Source organism: Platichthys flesus, chromosome 11 (assembly GCF_949316205.1).
Source record: "Platichthys flesus chromosome 11, fPlaFle2.1, whole genome shotgun sequence".
NCBI lineage: Eukaryota > Metazoa > Chordata > Actinopteri > Pleuronectiformes > Pleuronectidae > Platichthys > Platichthys flesus.
The window spans coordinates 26,606,911-26,626,440 of NC_084955.1; positions in this window are offsets into that span (position 1 = coordinate 26,606,911).

A 19,530-nucleotide genomic window follows, 5' to 3' on the forward strand; every position below is an offset into this window, starting at 1 on the left:
GGGTCTGAAGGGTCCGACAGGTCCTGACATAGTGAACAGTTCCACTCTGTCCTGTAAGACAAAGAGGAGGGATGAAAAGACACCGTATATTATGATGTGGCGCTATAGAATTGAATTAAAGTGCATAATCCAGCAAAACAACTAACTTCTCTGTTCTGAACAAATAATCTTCATTTAGGAGATTTTTAGTTGCACTGAGCAATGCTACAAGATTATGTAGTAAATAAGGTTGAATGTGTTTCACTGACCTGGAGCAGACGGCTCAGGGCAGGGGAACCTTCTCTCAACAATATGAAACGCTTATCTCCTCAGATGGTCATCATGTCAGGTAGATGACACCCAACTATTCCTGCCAGAAGATCCAAGGTCTCAACACAATCTGGGACATAAAGTTAGGTCCATAAATATTTGGACATTGACACAATTTTCACCATTTTGGCTCTGTACACCACCACAATGGATTTTGAATGAAACAATCAAGACTTTCAGCTTTAATTTGAGGGTATTAACATCCAAATCAGGTGAACGGTGTAGGAATTACAACACATTTTATTTGTGGCACACCCCTTTTTAAGGGACCAAAAGTAATTGGACGATTGGCTGCCCAGCTGTTCCATGGCCAGGTGTGTGTTATTCCCTCCTTATTTCATTTACAAGGAGCAGATAAAAGGTCCAGAGTTCATTTCAAGTGAGATATTTGTGTTTGGAATCTGTTGCAGTCAACTCTAATTGTGAAGTCCAAAGAGCTTTCACTATCAGTGAAGCAAGACATCATTAGGCTGAAAAATCAAAACAAACCCACCAGAGCGATATCAGAAACATTAGGTTTGGCCAAATCAACTGTTGGTACAATCTTAAAAAGAAAGAACACACTGGTGAGCTCAGCAACACCAAAAGACCCGGAAGACTATGGAAAACAACTGTGGTGGATGACAGAAGAATTATTTCCCTGGTGAAGAAAAACCCTTCACAAAAGTTGGCCAGATCAAGAACACTCTCCAGGAAGTAGGTGTGTCTGTGTCAAAGTCAACAATCAAGAGAAGACTTCACCAGAGTAAATACAGAGGGTTCACCACAAGATGTAAACCATTGGTGAACCTCAAAAGCAGGAAATCCAGATTGGAGTTTGCCAATAAACATCTAAAAGAGCCTGTACAGTTCTGGAACAACATCCTATGGACAGATGAGACAAAGATCAACTTGTGCCAGAATGATGGGAAGAGAAGAGTATGGAGAAGGGAAGGAACTGCTCATGATCCAAAGCATACCATCCCATCAGTGAAGCATGGTGGACATAGTGTAATGGCGTGGGGATGGGTTAGGGTTAGGGTTAGGCTGCCAATGGAACTGGTTCCCTTGTATTTATTGATGATGTGACTGCCGACAAAAGCAGTAGGATGAATTCTGAAGTGCTTCGGGAAATATTATCTGCTCATATTCAACCAAATGCTTCAGAACTCATTGGATGTGGCTTCACAGTGCAGATGGACAATGACCCAAAGCATACTGCGAAAGAAACCAAAGAATTTTTAAGGCAAAGAAGTGGAATGTTATGCTATGCCCAAGTCAATCACCTGACCTGAATCCAATTGAGCATGCATTTCACTTGCTGAAGACAAAACTGAAGGGAAAACGACCCAAGAACAAACAGGAACTGAAGACAGTCACAGTAGAGGCCTGGCAGAGCATCACCAGGGACGAAACCCAGCGTCTGGGGATGTCTATGGGTTCCAGACTTCAGGCTGTCATTGACGGCAAAGGATTTGCAACCAAGTATTAAAAGTGACAATTAAATTTATGATCATGTTAGTTTGTCCAATTACTTTTGGTCCCTTCAAAAGGGCGGGCCACATAGAAAATGTGTTGTAATTCCTACACTGTTCACCTGATTTGGATGTAAACACCCTCAAATTAAAGCTGAAAGTCTGCACTTAACGTTCATATTGTTTCATTTCAAATCCATTGTGGTGGTGTACAGAGCCAAAATGATGAAAATTGTGTCAATGTCCAAATATTTATGAACCCAACTGTATATACAGAAATGAAGGAATGGCACCTTCACCTAAACCTCTCCAAAGACTGAACTCTTCATCACCTCGGCCAATGAATGACGTCATTCTCATCAGAATCCCCTCTTCTGCTCTCACCTCAGCCTAATCATGAGAAAACGAGTCATGTTTGATGAGCAGGTCTCCAGCTACTAGTTCAGACCATAGTTCTGTTTTCGGACTCCTCCCTTCATGCTCAGTGATACTCTGACTGGTGATCCAGCAACTTCATTGATGAACTCCTGAATCATACTTACTCACTATTGGTAACTCGGTCTACAGAGAGCAAGACAATCTCTCGGTCTTTAATTAACTCCTGAAGCTCCTCTCCTTTCACCTCTAACATCCTTACATGACCTGACTGGGACTTCTTCACCTGTTCTTCTACTCTTTGTCTCAATGGATGGATACAGCTCTCCTATTGAAATAATGCAAGTCACTTTGGAAAACCCCTTTTTCCAACTTAAATGTAAATATGTAAATACTGCAGAAATCCCCAAACCTCACAAGCTTCACTGATTCTTACCACATGTCAGGTCCAACAGGGGGAATATGACAGTCTCTGTGATATCCTCGACCGCAGGATGAGCAGATTATTGAACTGTTATCAGATCCACATGCTGAGCAGTAAACTATCTCTAGTGTCACAGGAGACTCAGGAGACGAAAGAGGTTCTGTGAAATCCCCAAAGTCCTCCGAGATGTCACTGATGTGGGACTGAAACACAAGAGAGCAACGCTAGTTGTTTAGCTGGTTAATGTGTTAATGCTGCCTGGTCCAGATTATTGGCTCAAACATCATGATTGACACGTGACTTCCCACCTGACAGTCCTCATCCAGCTCTTCCAGGGAAGTCTCATCGTCAGCATCTCTGGTGACAACACCAGGGAGTGAACGTTGAGTTGGTAGCAGGGACAATGGCAGTCTGAGTAGTGACACTCTGGGCTGACGTTTGCTCAGACAGAAGTCATGCAGTCCAATCACAGAGCTCAGATCTTCAGCAGTTCTGTCTGTTGTTTGAGCTCGTTTCCCTCTAGATTCTGTTCCTTCAGAATCAATGAATGATGGTTTGTTAAAGTTTGGTCTCTTCTTTGCAGGTTCTGTTTCCTCAGATACGATGAAGGTTGGTCTGTTGAAAGTCGATTTCTCCTCCACGAGTTTGGTTTCTTCACACAGGGTGGAGGTGGGTTTGCTCTGGGCAGGTTTGGTTTCTTCACACAGGGTGGAGGTGGGTTTGCTCTGGGCAGGTTTGGTTTCTTCACACAGGGTGGAGGTGGGTTTGGTTTCTTCACACAGGGTGGAGGTGGGTTTGCTCTGGGCAGGTTTGGTTTCTTCACACAGGGTGGAGGTGGGTTTGGTTTCTTCACACAGGGTGGAGGTGGGTTTGCTCTGGGCAGGTTTGGTTTCTTCATACAGGGTGGAGGTGGGTTTGATTTGGGCAGGTTCGGTTTCTTCACACAGGGTGGAGGTGGGTTTGCTCTGGGCAGGTTTGGTTTCTTCACACAGGGTGGAGGTGGGTTTGGTTTCTTCACACAGGGTGGAGGTGGGTTTGCTCTGGGCAGGTTTGGTTTCTTCATACAGGGTGGAGGTGGGTTTGATTTGGGCAGGTTCGGTTTCTTCACACAGGGTGGAGGTGGGTTTGCTCTGGGCAGGTTTGGTTTCTTCACACAGGGTGGAGGTGGGTTTGCTCTGGGCAGGTTCTGTTTCTTCACACAGGGTGGAGGTGGGTTTGATTTGGGCAGGTTTGGTTTCTTCACACAGGGTGGAGGTGGGTTTGCTCTGGGCAGGTTCTGTTTCTTCACACAGGGTGGAGGTGGGTTTGATCTTGGCAGGTTTGGTTTCTTCATACAGGGTGGAGGTGGGTTTGATTTGGGCAGGTTTGGTTTCTTCACACAGGGTGGAGGTGGGTTTGCTCTGGGCAGGTTTGGTTTCTTCACAGAGGGTGGAGGTGGGTTTGGTTTCTTCACACAGGGTGGAGGTGGGTTTGGTTTCTTCACACAGGGTGGAGGTGGGTTTGGTTTCTTCACACAGGATGGAGGTGGGTTTGGTTTCTTCACACAGGGTGGAGGTGGGTTTGGTTTCTTCACACAGGGTGGAGGTGGGTTTGATTTCTTCACACAGGGTGGAGGTGGGTTTGGTTTCTTCACACAGGGTGGAGGTGGGTTTGGTTTCTTCACACAGGGTGGAGGTGGGTTTGGTTTCTTCACACAGGGTGGAGGTGGGTTTGGTTTCTTCACACAGGGTGGAGGTGGGTTTGGTTTCTTCACACAGGGTGGAGGTGGGTTTGGTTTCTTCACACAGGGTGGAGGGGGGTTTGGTTTCTTCACACAGGGTGGAGGGGGGTTTGGTTTCTTCACACAGGGTGGAGGTGGGTTTGATTTGGGCAGGTTTGGTTTCTTCACACAGGGTTGAGGTGGGTTTGGTTTCTTCACACAGGGTGGAGGTGGGTTTGATTTCTTCACACAGGGTGGAGGTGGGTTTGGTTTCTTCACACAGGGTGGAGGGGGGTTTGGTTTCTTCACACAGGGTGGAGGTGGGTTTGGTTTCTTCACACAGGGTGGAGGTGGGTTTGGTTTCTTCACACAGGGTGGAGGTGGGTTTGGTTTCTTCACACAGGGTGGAGGGGGGTTTGGTTTCTTCACACAGGGTGGAGGGGGGTTTGGTTTCTTCACACAGGGTGGAGGTGGGTTTGATTTGGGCAGGTTTGGTTTCTTCACACAGGGTTGAGGTGGGTTTGGTTTCTTCACACAGGGTGGAGGTGGGTTTGGTTTCTTCACACAGGGTGGAGGGGGGTTTGGTTTCTTCACACAGGGTGGAGGTGGGTTTGATTTCTTCACACAGGGTGGAGGTGGGTTTGGTTTCTTCACACAGGGTGGAGGGGGGTTTGGTTTCTTCACACAGGGTGGAGGTGGGTTTGGTTTCTTCACACAGGGTGGAGGGGGGTTTGGTTTCTTCACACAGGGTGGAGGGGGGTCTGTTTCCAGGCGGCTCTTCCTGCCTTGTTGACCTCTGTTGCTCTGTGTGATCACAGGCAGAGTCGGCCACTGCCTTCATCACTGGAATCGACCGGTGTTTCACAGAGGAGGAAAAAGGAACCTCAGACCTTTTACCGTATGTGTCACACATGAGAGTGGGTTGGGCCGGAGGTGCCGAGCTGCTGTGTGTCAGATTGTGGTGCTTTGGCAGCACTTTGTGTCCCTGTCCAACACGATGAGAGTGTCCTGCAGAGCACACATGACGTCTCCACTGACAGCTCTCTGCTGGGACCGACCTTCTGCCCAGAGGCAATGCAGAGTTTCTTTCAAGCCCCAAGTGAGGCATGACAGCGGAGACACTGTGGGGCCAGCAGGCGGTGGAAGGCTGGTTCTGATCAGAAACACTTGTTTGTTTCAGAACCAGAGCTGGTTTGAGGACTGTGCAGTATGAAGATTGATCTGTCAACTGGATAGAACTGGATGTGATATGCTTCCGACTGACTAGAGAAGAAACTGGATTCAACATCATCACTACTTTAGTGTTTCTCTGCGAAGGAGACCCGGACTCTAGAGTTGAGGAGGACAGAGGGGGGACATGCTTAGTGCAGGTAACTGCCAAGCTTGTTGTCACAGGAGGGGTGGGCTGGTTGAGGTTTTGGCCGGAGGCGGGAAGAAGACTCAACTGAGTGGACAACTGTAACAATACAGAAGAACCACTGACTGAAATGGGGGGAGCAGTGACACTGGTGGCAGTGGTTTGGGGAGATGGGGGCATGCTGGAGGGTGTAGGACAGGTTGAGGTGGGAGGAGGATTCTGATTGGAGGTTTGTGGGATGGAGAAGGGAATCTTCTCGACTTCAAGTTTACCTGGAAAATAAAACAATGCCGTGTGAGCAGCTGATATAACCAATCCACTAGTTGATATTGGAATGTGCTTAAATTCACATCTCATCGTTTCTGAAATTAATAAATGGAACAATCAAACAACTGAAAAGATTAAAAAAGTATTTATGAATAACTTGAATTGAAATGTCTAACTCCAGCGGTTAGAGTCAGTCGGGGGGGGGGGTTCTTCAAACCTACAAAAAAATAACAGAAACTTAAAACGGCTAAAAGGTCCTTGTTTGGAGTTGAATATGAATGTCGGGGCTTGAGGACACTTGATGATATCACAGGAGCAGAATGGAGACATGTTCAAATCCTACAGCCCGTCCACTCGGCGAACACAGATACTGAAGCTCGGTGGAAACCAACTGCAGCTTCTGCTCTGATCAAGAAGCTGAGGCGCTGATCTCTGATCAGCTGAGACCAGACAAACTCTGTGTTTTCACAGTTTGCCAGAGGTGTCAAGTAACGAATTACAAATACTTCGGCCGCGGTAGACACGCTGGCCCTGGGGCGCAGTGCGAGACCCTAAGCACGGGTGGGGGGGGGGTTTGGGTGCCATGCAGTCGAATCAGGCTGTACCGGTAATGATCCTTCCGCTTGTTCACCTACGGAAACCTTGTTATGACTTTTACTTCCTCTCTATGAAACGCATTTTAATGCTCAGTAGTACACATATGGTACTTTAATGTATTTGCATCGTAATAAAATGTGATCATTTTCAATGGGCATATATGCAGCTGAAACGGGCAGCCTAGTGCATCCAACATTTTAATATATAGTCATTATGGCCTTTAGAAAAATGATTTTTTTGAGGAGGGGGGTAGTGCACTAAAGGCCCCTGAGACGCGGCTTGTCCTTAATGGAAAAAAATGTCCCCTTACATTACTTTTACTTTTATACTTTAAATAGTTCTGAAGCCAGTACTTTTACTGAAGTAAAAAGCTTGAGTTGATACTCCAACTTCTACAGAAGTCTTTTTAAATCCTAGTACTTCTACTTGAGTAATGAATGTGAATACTTTCACACCTCTGCTGTTTCCATAGTTAAGAAGCAGTCAGCCCTAACACACACACACACACACACACACACACACACACACACACACACACACACACACACACACACACACACACACACACACACACACACACACACACACACACACACACACACACACACACACACACACACACACACACACACACACACACACACACACACACACACACACACACACACACACACACACACACAGAGAGAGAGAGATATTTAAGGACAATTACAATGAGCTCAGTCTGAATTTAGAAGTAAGAAGTTGTGTGTGGTCTAGACCAAGGTGTTCTTGAGATGTTCCTGAAGTTGGATTCAGTGATTAGATTCATCAGCTTCTTATATGTACAGCTGGGTGTCGTTTTCACCATCACTGTTTCTCCTTCAGATAATTTTCTGTAATTAAGCAACCAACTGCTTCCTGTTTACACCACATGACCAGTGTACATTAATGTTCATGAGACATGTTTTCAGAATGCTTTGGTCACCGCTGTTACTCATTATTTCCAGATATAAAATGATCAGATGAACACAGCTCACCAAAGTTTAAAAGCGTATCGAGCGACTGGCGGTCGACGGTGACCTGCAGCAGCTGCATGGTCTCAGGAGGAGACAGGTCCTGATCCTGAAGATCCTTCAGATGAGCCTTCACCTGCAGAAAGAAAACAATAACAAGTGGTTGCTTAACTCTGTTTTGTTTACAATTACAATTTTTGTTTAAGTTTCGACCAATTAATTCAGAACAGACACAAAAATAAATTCACAGACTAGTGGTTGTTTACTTCTACCAACTAATGTACTTTTAGTTTAGATCCTGACTCGTGCCATAGTGAAGACTGAGGGAATGTAATAAAAGGGTTTAAAGTCTATTTTGTCAAGATGAGTCAATAAATTCTTCAGTTATGATAAAAAATGTGCACTGTGAATTTGTTCCGGATGTTTCTGACATCATGTTGTTGATCACCGGAGCAGATACGAGCTCAGGGAGGAAAGATCACAGTTAGGCTCCGCCCACACTCTTTCAGCGTTTCCAGCCTTGATGATAAAACTAATTGTTTCAAATCAGTTCAAAAAATGAATCATCGCTGTTCATAGTACGTTCTGTAACCAAGGAACCTACTGCAGAGGAGACAATCTACTTGGGAGGCGGCTGTGGTTGGGGGGGGGGGGGGGGGGGTGGAGCCTAACCAGAAGGTCGGCAGTTCAATGACAGTCTTCCCCATGTGCATTCCGATTTGTCCTTGGGCAAGATGCTGAATGCTGAATTGCCCCAATAGAAAAAGTGCTGCCCATAGATGCACCGTGTGAATGTGTGTGTGAATGAGTAATTGGCAATCAATCAAATTGTATTTTATATAGCTCATATTCACAAATCACAGTTTGTCTCATAGAGCTTTAACATGGTGAGACATCCTCTGTCCTTCACCCTCAACCAGAGTCAGGACAAACTACTAAAAACCTGTTAACAGGTACAAATACATAGAAACCTCAGAGACACATGTGAGGACCCGTCTCCCAGGACGGACACAAGTCAACATATGTCACGTGAAGGAAACATCATCAGATTAAAGTTGTTAGCAGCATTGATGAGGGTAGACATCTTGAAGGATAACTTCAACATGAGAAGCCAAGTAAACTGTTAAGAGCTTTGAGTCATCATCTAGACTAGAAAAGATTTTTATTTAAATACAGAACATTGACTTCCTGTTTGCATCACATGACCAATGTGCGTGAATGGTCATGTGGTGTCAGGTGTGTTAGTGTGGATGAAGGGCCAGGTCTCACCTGAGTGCAGCACCTGAACAGGCTTTGCAGGTCCTGGACGTTCTGAGCTCGATCTAAACTCTCAGTCACCAGAATCTGTTTCTTCTGCAGCTGGTTCAGTTTCTCCATCTGCTTCTGAATCAAGTCACTCTCACTCTTCAACTCCCTCTGCTCACATACCGACACAAAATTCAATCTTCATTACAAGAACTTCATTGATTATAGTTACCAGGTCATTTTCTATCCATCAACGGGTCATGGGATCAGCTGTCTGCAGGTCACGTGACGCTACCTTGACCTCCTCCATCAGGTTGTCCATCCTGTTCTTTAGGAGCTGAGCACAGATGTTGAACGATTTCTCCAGCTCCGCTTCCAGCTGAAATTCACCTTCCTTGATTTGCTGCAGCCTGAAACACAACATGCTTATATTTACAGCTGCCTGTCTGCGTGGAGACGGCAGACAGGCAGGGCCGTACCTGGTCTGCATGTCCTTCAGACTCCGACTCGCTGTGTCTCCCTGCGCTCTGATTGGCTGAGTCCAGGTCACCAGCTGCTTCCTGGTATGGTTCAGAGCATCACTGACGAACAGATACCTGAGAGGACGAGATGCAGTCAGCTGATCTGAGTCATGGTGTTCTTGTTAGCTCAGAAGGAGCCGTTGTATCTACAGAGTCCACCATGTTGCACCGCCCCTGTTTCTACGGTTAAACAGACTTACCACACATGGCTCTTTCATGTTGTAATGTTTAAACAGGCGGGCGCATCGTGGAAGCCGTAGTCTAACTTCTTTAGTTTGAAGAGTGACGACCCCCTCCAGCCTAACCTGGACACTAAATTAAGTTTGTTTAAATAAATGTCTCTGTTGTCAACTCCCCTCCCTCCTTGTCCCAGTCTTTGAGCCGGGCTCAAACATAGGCCTCTACTTTACCATGCAAGTGCAGTTAAAAGTCCAGTTCACGTTTGGTACTTTGGTGATAGGATGCACCTGCAGGTGGATCTGAAGACTGGGAGATTCATCCAGACAGATGTATTACCCTTATCCTTCTGTTTAAGTAGCTTCATCCTGTGAAACAAATATTTATTTGGGGACAGATGGTTTCCAGATTTACTTTTTGACAGCCCCCCCCCCCCCCCCCCGGGACCTGAACACTCACCAAAGTGACTCTATACTGTGACTTCTACATCTCAATCACTCTGTTTGCAGAGGCCCTGACTCATCCTGTCACCAAAACACCAAATGCTCTGAGTCTGTGTCTGTCCTCAGTCAGAGAGTCCTCAGAGACAGTATGTCTTCAGAGACAGAGTGGGTCCTCAGTCAGTGTGTGTCAAACTACAGCTCATTATAGAAGCCTCATCATGGGATTCAAACAGAGGCTTCTTCACTTCTCTTCCATAATTAACGGTGAATGGTCGTATTTATAGAAGTGTTCAGACAATAGAAACGATGCTGAAGTTCTTCATCATCTCACCGGACCAATCTAAGGAGCCGTTTGTTTTATTAAAGCGGCCGTGGGAGGCGTGTACCTGTGGTTCATGTGACCAATCAGCTGACAGTCTCGACAGGTGTACTGGAAACATGTGCGGCAGAAAAGTTTGAGCGGCTCAGACGGGTGGAGTCTGCAGAACTTGGTAGGAAGAGTCGAGACGTTTCCTGAGGAGACAAACAAAGACGCCGAGCAGGTGAGAGAGAGAACGCCCCGATCCTCAGATAAAGGAAGTGACATCAGCAGCTTTTGGGGGGGTGGGGGGGGGGTGGGTGGGGGGGGGGTGGGTGGCGGGGGGTCTGACCTGACGGCTGGTTGAGGATCCGGTGTGATCTGGTTACTGTGACTCTACGATGAGCCGACACACAGTCGTCACACAGAGCCTCACCACAGTCCACACACCAACACCTGGAAGAGGAGGTGTCACAGCTGCAGCACTGAGGAGGTGGAAGAGAAGGAGGAGAAGAAGGAGGAGGAGGTGGAAGAGGAAGAAGAGGATGAGGTGGAAAAGAAAGAAGATGAGGAGGTGGAAGAGGAAGAAGAAGAACAGGAGGAGGACGGGGAAACGATGAGACAGACGTGATCAATGTTTCGCTGGAGACACAGGAAGTAAACGTGGACTATCTGGAGAAGGTTCAGCTTAAAAATAATATTTGATCAGTTATATACAGCACATGAAGTTTATACTAAACATAGACAGAGGTGTCAAGTAACGAAGTACTCCTATTTCATTTTGGCTTGTTTTCATTCTGTTTGTCATCGTGCGAGGTCAGAGCAGGGCAGGAGACAGCCCCACCTCCCTCCGGAGTAGAGTTTGAGTTGGGTGCCAGCCGCTCGCGCAGGATGACGGCCAGACCGAGGCCACCACACAACCGGGGTCAGACGGGGGGGACCCTCCCTGCTTTTCCACTCGCGCTGTCTTTTTCACCACCGGTCACTGCACACAACTCGCCTCCTTCACTTTACTGCTGCTTGACAGTGAGAGCCAGTCAGCTGAGCCGCCGGATGCTTTGGGGGAAGGACTGAATTGTGCATGTGCGTCTCTTTCGTAAAAAATGGCAAATAATCGTTTCAACTTGATCGTTTGACCCAATAATCAAAATCACGACTAAATTTTGAATAATTGAGCAGCCCTACCTCTCTTCCAATAAAGGTTATTGATAATGTTCCATTGAAGTTTGACTATTTGCACTGTTACAATACTTATTGGCAACTAGTTATCATGTCTACCGCTCCTCGAAACGCATGTTAATGCTCAGTAGTACATATATGGTACTTTAATGTATTTTCATTGTAATGTATGTCATCATTTTTAATGGGCATATATGCAGCTGAAACGTGTAGCCTAGTGCATCCTACATTTTTCATCATAACATTTTGATATAACATTATAGTCATTATGGCCTTTAGAAAAATGATTTTTTTGGAGGAGGTGGGGTAGTGCACTATAGGCCCTTAGACACAGCTTAAGAGTTTGTCCTTAATGGAAAAAAAAAATTCCTTTACATTACTTTTACTTTTATACTAGCAGTTTTGAAACCAGTACTTTTACACTTTTACTTAAGTAAAAAGCTTGAGTTGATACTTCAACTTCTACAGAAGTATTTTTAAACCCTAGTATCTATACTTCTACTTGAGTAGTGAATAGTTTTGACACCTCTGTACATAGAGTACAAGCTGTAATAAACAAACATCAGTGGACCCTGTCTTTTAGTTTGACTTAATCCAAATGTGATGTGACTCTGGTTACCTGCTGACTGAGGCTGACTTCTGTTGTCTCCATGTTGGGGACAGAACCGTCCTCTGTTGTCTCCATGTTGGGGACAGAACTGTCTCCTGAAATAAAAAGATACTATCAAATGTCTCATGACTGGTCAATAAGAAGCTGCTGAATAAACACTCATTAAATGATATGATGACTACATGATATCATCATATCTAGTATATTAACAAGGGCTGCCACTAACCACTATTTTTCTATAGATTCATCTGTCAACTATTTTACAGATTAGTCGATTAATCTGCACCGATGGTTTCGACGTCGAATAAGTCGAGTTCGCTTAATAATGTGCGTGAGACAGACTGTGAACTAATGTTGACATTTTTATTCTGGTCCTCACTTTATTTAATTATCGAATATGCATCCCATACTTCGTATTCCCCTTATGTTAGGGTTAGGCTTACACACACACACAAATAAATGAAACACTCTTTCAGTATTTGGATCATATCATAATGTTTTGTTCTTTTGTTCATAACCGTCTGTCAGACGACCAATAGGAAAGGTCTTGAGACCAATCCGCTAAAGTAAAGTGACAAAGCAAATGAAATAGTTGCAGACAATCCTTTTATAATAATCCTATTCCTCCAACAACATCGATTCAACACTCGCGTTATTTCCTGTCAGTCCGCTTCTCTGACTCACCTTCACTTCCGGGTTTTTTCATCAAAGTGGAACAAGATTAAAGTCAAAGATGACATTTTGTAGAAAGTAAAGAAACGTGAAGTTTTCATTTCCGGTTTCTTCTTCTTCTTTTGTCTCTGGCCTCCGTCTCTTCTTCTTTGGCTTTTACAAAGAAGTGCAACATAATATTTGTGGAGCGTACCGCCACCTGCCCGGGTGGAGTATGTATGACACACAGTCTTGTTTCTACTTCTCCTCTTTTCTTCATCTGTTTATTTTCAAGTCTTTTTTTCTTTTTCTTCATGTTTTTTTGTGATCTACTTCCTGATTAATCTCTGCTGTGTTAGTCACATCTGAAGGTTTTAGTTTGAAAAGGTCAGAGCACAAATAGGATTTGAATATAAAATTTTGTCGGACTGTGATTTGTTTGGAACTTTCCCTCATCTCAATAATAATATCATTACTAACAACATTAGTCAAATTACCTGCTCGAGGCCCTGAGGTGAAGTTATAGAAAAAATCCCTCATCTGTGTTACATCAAATAACATTAAAAGTTACGTTAATGAATACAAACAAAACAAACTAGTAGAATAAAGATCTTAATTACTTTGTTGTTATTAAAAGCGTTCAAGGAGTAAAACCAGAGAATAAAAAACAAAACACGTAAAAAAGAAAGAGGAAATCAGCAGCAGGTTCCTGAGACTTGATACCACACCTTTATCACCCTCATAATATGTGCCTATACAAACTCTACAAACTATGTATACAATGCAATACACACTATTTAACATCTGTACCCTGCATATATATATATATATATATATATATATATATATATATATAATCTAGGTATAACATTTATAACATGTTTGACCTCTATTAAGGATAGCTATATAACCTCTGTAACCTGCATAACACCTACCGCCTATAAATAAGCTCTGTAATATCTAAACTTTACAATATCTATAGCCTTTGAAATATCTATAACAACATATATTTTATTTAATACCTATCTTTAAACCAGATATAATGTATACATAGCCAGTTTGTGAACTGCATATAACTTAAAAATTGTAAATATACAATCGGTTGTCTTTTGTTTTGCATCAGATTCTTTATTTGACTGAAATATTTCTTTGAATTCACAGATGATAATTTTACACAAATTGCCAGTAATTATGCACTGCTCTGCTGCCGAGAAGGAGGAGGAAGAGGAGGAGGAGGAAGGAGGAGGACATTTATAAAAGAGCCACACTCTACTGATAAACAGTGGATGGATTCTGACTGAGGTGAGTTTCACATGAATTGAATTGATTTCATCATCAGTCAGTCAGATAATAAACATGTCTGCTATGTCATATTATTATTATTTGTATTATTATTATCATCATCACCATTATTATTATTATTATTATCATCATCATCATTATTATTATTATTACTATTATTATTATTATTATTATTATCATCATTATTATTATTATCAGATACTCGATTACCAACCTGCACTTGTTAGTTGGTTCTTTTATCTGATCTGAACCTGTGTTGCTGGTCAGAACTGAATGTTCAAAATGTATAACAATAAATGTTATATACACTTACACACACAGACACACACACACATATATACAATATATATATTTATATATTTATATATACACACACACATTTATTTTCATAGCATAATATGCTAACATCCGCTGGTGGTCACTAACTAATGATTACACCAACTGGTGGCAGGCATTGATGAAAGCAGCAGAACGTGTTATCTCCATCTGGTCCTTTGTTCAAAAGGAAAAGTGTTGAGTTTAAAAAGGTGAAGAGGTGAAGAGGTGAGGAGGTCTGAGGTACTGAGGGGTACTGAACTTTCATAGTCCTGCCACACGAGCCAGTAGCCAGTCGGCCTGTATCATTGATTAAAGCCCAAAACACTTGATGGTGCTGAGGTGCAGAGTTGTGTCCCTAACATCCGCTGGTGGCAACTAACAACTAACATCTTCTGGTAGTTGTTAACAAAAACAGATTTCATCATCTCGTCCTATACTTTCAATAAACACACACATATATGTTTTCATAGCATAATACGCAGTTCAATGATCTTTGTAAGAGAAGGAAACAGAAATAAAGATTCTTGAAAAGAGAACAAATTATTTGAATTGACCCTAACACTATGTGAAAATAAAATGTCACTGGGAGATAAAGAGAGGAGGTGAATCAAGACAAGTTAAAAAGAGATAAAAAAAAGCATAAAAGTTTATTGAAGATTTTGAACGAGGTTGTCATTGTACAACATCTATACTTGTCACACTGAGAACAGAAGGATCAGTGAAGTCACAGTAGATCACTGGAACACATCAGATCCCAAAATGTGCTTTAAAGATAAATAAATAAATATATACGTATATAAATGTATATATACATATAAATATGTATATATTGTCGTTGACATAAAGAAAACATCTGCTCCATGATTTAAATCCTTTAGTCCAAACAGACGCAAACAGAGAGAGAAGAGTAGTGGACCAAGAATCAAACCTGTGGGACCCCACAGACGGTCAGAAGGACACTACCACTCATCTGATGTCTTCTGTTTTTCAGCTCAGTCATGACAAGACGATGTGTGATCTTCCTGCTGATCTCAGGTTTGTGATCTCATCTAATTTCACTCACTTTATGTCCCAAACACATCAAGGGCTTCTATCAGATGTCTCAGACGAGTCCACATGGTCCACAGATACATTAAAGGTTATCTTCGATGTCCAAGTCTTCTTCGTGTCCGGCTCCTCTTCTCCATCCTGAGATGTTTGTGTTCTTCAGGTTTCACGTCACGTGTTAGAAACCTCATCAACACGACCACTCTCTCACTGGGAAGCTTCCACACATTGTCCTGCTGGTTCCTCACATGGACTCACTCTGACATGCTACACACATTTTACCAGGAGGCTGCAGGAGAAGATCCAGAGACACTGACTCAGACGTGTGTTCTCAAAGAGAGAACCTGCAGAACGTTTCTCATTGTCTTCATTAGTTGAGTCTGTCCTCATTGTATCCTGTGTTGTCTCTCAGGTTGGTGTCATGTTCACACCGATTATATCATCAGGCGTTTTCATGCCATTGATCAGAAGGAGACCTGGGCCAAAGCTCAGAGTTACTGCAGAGACAAGTTCAACGACCTCGCCACCATCCTGGACCAGACTAACAATGCCGACGCCCAGCAGGTGGCAGCAAACGGGAAGTTCTGGATCGGACTCTCCCACACCCCCTGGAAATGGTCCCAGGACGACGAGGATGCTCAGCTTGACGACAGCTTCAGCAGCTGGGCCTCGGAGGAGCCGGGAGATGGGAAGTGTGTGAGCATATCGTCTCTCGGACTCTGGTCCGTCAGAGACTGTGGAGCTCAGAGCTTCTTCACTTGCTACAGTGGTGAGTTTAAATAAAGGTTAGCTCAACTCCAGAGGACATGACTGCCCCCTGTCTACGAGAGCTGAAGCCTTAGATGTTTGATTGATAATTGATTAACAGACGAAAATAATTTATTGGTAATTTTAGGAAACGGTGACTTAGATTTAAAAACTGAGCAAAGACAACCAGAACCACAGCCGTCCAATCAGAAGGCTTCTATTCATCAATGATATCAATCAGCTGATGTTTCATCAGGTAAACAGCTGATTTATGTAATCAGCTGCAGGTGAACGTCACATCCTGGAGAAGCAGTTGATGACCTGGTCCGATGCTCGGAGGTTCTGTCGCTCCAGGTCCTCGGACCTGAGCAGCATCAAGACTCAGCAGCAGAACCAGGAAGTTTCCAGACTCCTGCAGAACGTCACAGGAGGAGCAAGTGGGACAGAGAGTGGTGAAGGAAGTGGGGGAGGTGTCTCTGTCCCAATGGCCTGGATCGGTTTGTACAGACACTTCTGGAAGTGGTCTGATCAGAGCAGCGCCCCCTACAGTCAGTGGGCGATTGAGCAGCCTGATGAGAGTAAAGACTGTGTGGTGATGGACGTAAAGTCATCATCAGCTGATTGGTTCAGTCGATCGTGCAGCGAGAAAAATGTCTTCCTGTGTCACTCAGGTGAGTCTTCATCACAGGGTCAGCTGATTCAGGTCCCGCCTCCTTCAGAGACGAGGTATGTGTTTATTCATTTGATTATGAATATGTGTTGTGTTTGTACAGACATCAGAGCCTCGGTGCTGAGGTCGGTGAAGCTTCGTCTGACCTCAGGATCTGCAGACGTGAACGACCCAACGCTACAAGAAGCCATCCTGCGGCAGGTCAGAGGTCACATGACTTCCTCAGAGGGAGGAGACGTGTCTGTCACAGTTACTTTCATGAAGAAGTTACAGTAATCTGAATGTAATCAGATTACACTCAGTCTGATCATGTAATGATAATGTATGTTTCAGATGAAGGAGAAGCTGGAGGAACGAGGGATCAATGAGGACGTGAAGCTCAGATGGAGGGATAATGTCTCCCACAGAGAGGAGGAGGAGAGAGCGCCTCCTGGCGACTGTGAGGAGAAATGTGTTTAGAGTTTATTGATTTGTTTCTTTGTGTGTGGATTTTCTTGATCAAATTTATATTACATCTCATTTAGCCGACGCTTTTATCCAAAGCAACTCACAATAAGTGCATCAACCACGAGGGAACAACCCCACAACAACAAGAATCAGGAAGGTACACAACATGACACACAGACACAACTCACAAGCAAACATAAACAGAGATACAATGAGACAACAGGCAGTAATAATAACTAAACTGAAAACGCTTCTTCAAAAAGAGGTGAAACTAAACACCATGACAATAATCTTGCATGGAGATGTTGGGTAGGATAAACAGTGCCACCTGCTGTGGAGAAGATATGACAGTAGTGCAGTGAGAAGTGAGCGGTTAAGTTACTCACTTCTATTTGTGGTATTTACTTCAATTACATGGGCCCAATTCCTCTATATGATAATTAGATCACCATGTGTATTTAGTTTCATTTCCATGTTATTATTGAACTCAGAGATACGGAGGAGTTTCCTGAGTGAGCACAGCACTGCCTGTAATATGATCCTCTTGTTTTAACAAACTACTTGACCTGCTGAGACTTGTGAAATAAAGAGATTTGAGGATAACATTCTTTTAAGGTTACTTTATTACTTGCAAGGAGGTGTTGTATATTTAAGCAGCAGTGATGTTGAAGATGATGATGAAGAAATCTCCGCAGTCTACGTTCTTGCTTAATAAGGTTTAGTACACAGAGGTTACAGGTCAGGACGGAGAACCAGGTATACCCGGAGACGTTCTCAGCCATTGAAGAAGTCTGTCTCACCGGTGTCAGCGAAGGTGAGCGGAGCATCTGTGGGAGGGCGGCTGAAAACACACACTCACACACACACCTTGGCCATCTCTGACACTCATCGCTACTCAACACCTGATCTGCAGCGTCTCACCCCGAGGCCGTGATGCTGCGCCTGCAGCTAGGGGGCGCTCCTGTCTTCCACCTTGGCAGGCGAGGCTGGTGGGGCCTGGTAGTTGGCCTCAGCGGCTGGAACCTGAAGCGGGATGGAGGGTCCATCCCAAGGTCACAAAAGGTCAGAGACACTGACTTGACAAACTGTGTCCTGTAGGTGGCACCGTCACAGTAATAAAGAAGAAATAGTTCCATATGAAAACATCTGAAAAAAATTATTTAGAGAGTTCATAGTTACAAAGAATAACGTGGACCAAATTGTAATTTATATATTTAGTGGGGCTGTCAAATAATTGCAATTATTAATCAGATTAACCCTTAATTAGAAATTCCTGAAATAATCCCCATTTTCTCTGTATATTGTTGACAGAAGGCTGATATATACATTGTACTTTTGTTAATTTGTTGATGATAACTTCAACTGATAGTTATGAAAATCAAACTAAAACATACCACACCATAATTAAATGTGGGTTAGGGTTCTCTTTGCTCTGCCTCTGAGTAGACATAGGATGATGTTATTCAGAACATTTTGATTTGTATCAAACTGAAAGTACCTTTGTTTATATATATATATATATATATATATATTCAAACTGCTGCGTCACAAACGTTGACAGCCCTAATGTTTGAATTAAGGTTTGAAGCCTTGAAACGTGAACAAAATTAAATTAATCATAAATTGTTATTTAAAATTAACGTTTACCTTCATTAAATTCTGATGATTTTCAGCCTCCACATATTTTTCTGGCACAAACTTAATTTACTTCCGGGTCCAATCTCTGCTGCGTTCAAATGCAAACTATCAGCTCGTAAATATGATCTCTCAAATAAACTGAAAACTTTAGGATGGAAATTATTGATAATTTTGCCTATTTATTTTACAAATTAAAATCTAGAAGAACCGTATGAAATGTACCTGTGTGTTTACCACTGTAACACATGAAAACAACACGGACTCTGTGTTAAATTCGAGATGTAATATTTCCGACAACACCTGAAGGCACCATCAGAGGCTCCTCAGCATCATTTCACAGAAGCCACATGTGAAACTGAGCGAGTACATTTACTGGAGTACTGTATTTAAATAATATGAGGTACTTTGTACTTCACTACATCTCAGAATTAAATATGTTTCAGTTACTACATTTATTATCTCCAGTTATCTAAAGAGACACTCCAGGCAGATCTCTTTCTTTATTTCAAGAAGTTATGTTTAAAGCTCTGATCTGATTGGACTAAACACATATTCAGATCTTCTTTACATTTATTCAGAGATATTTTCTTAATAAAGACTAAATAAAAGGTATGACAATACTGACAAATACTTTTTACTATTTAAATTATTGATCCACACATAAAGATGATAATTATTATGATTACTTATTATCCACTTCTTTTTATTGTCTGCCTTTAGAGTTAGTGTTTTCTAACCCTAACCATGATATAGAATGTCA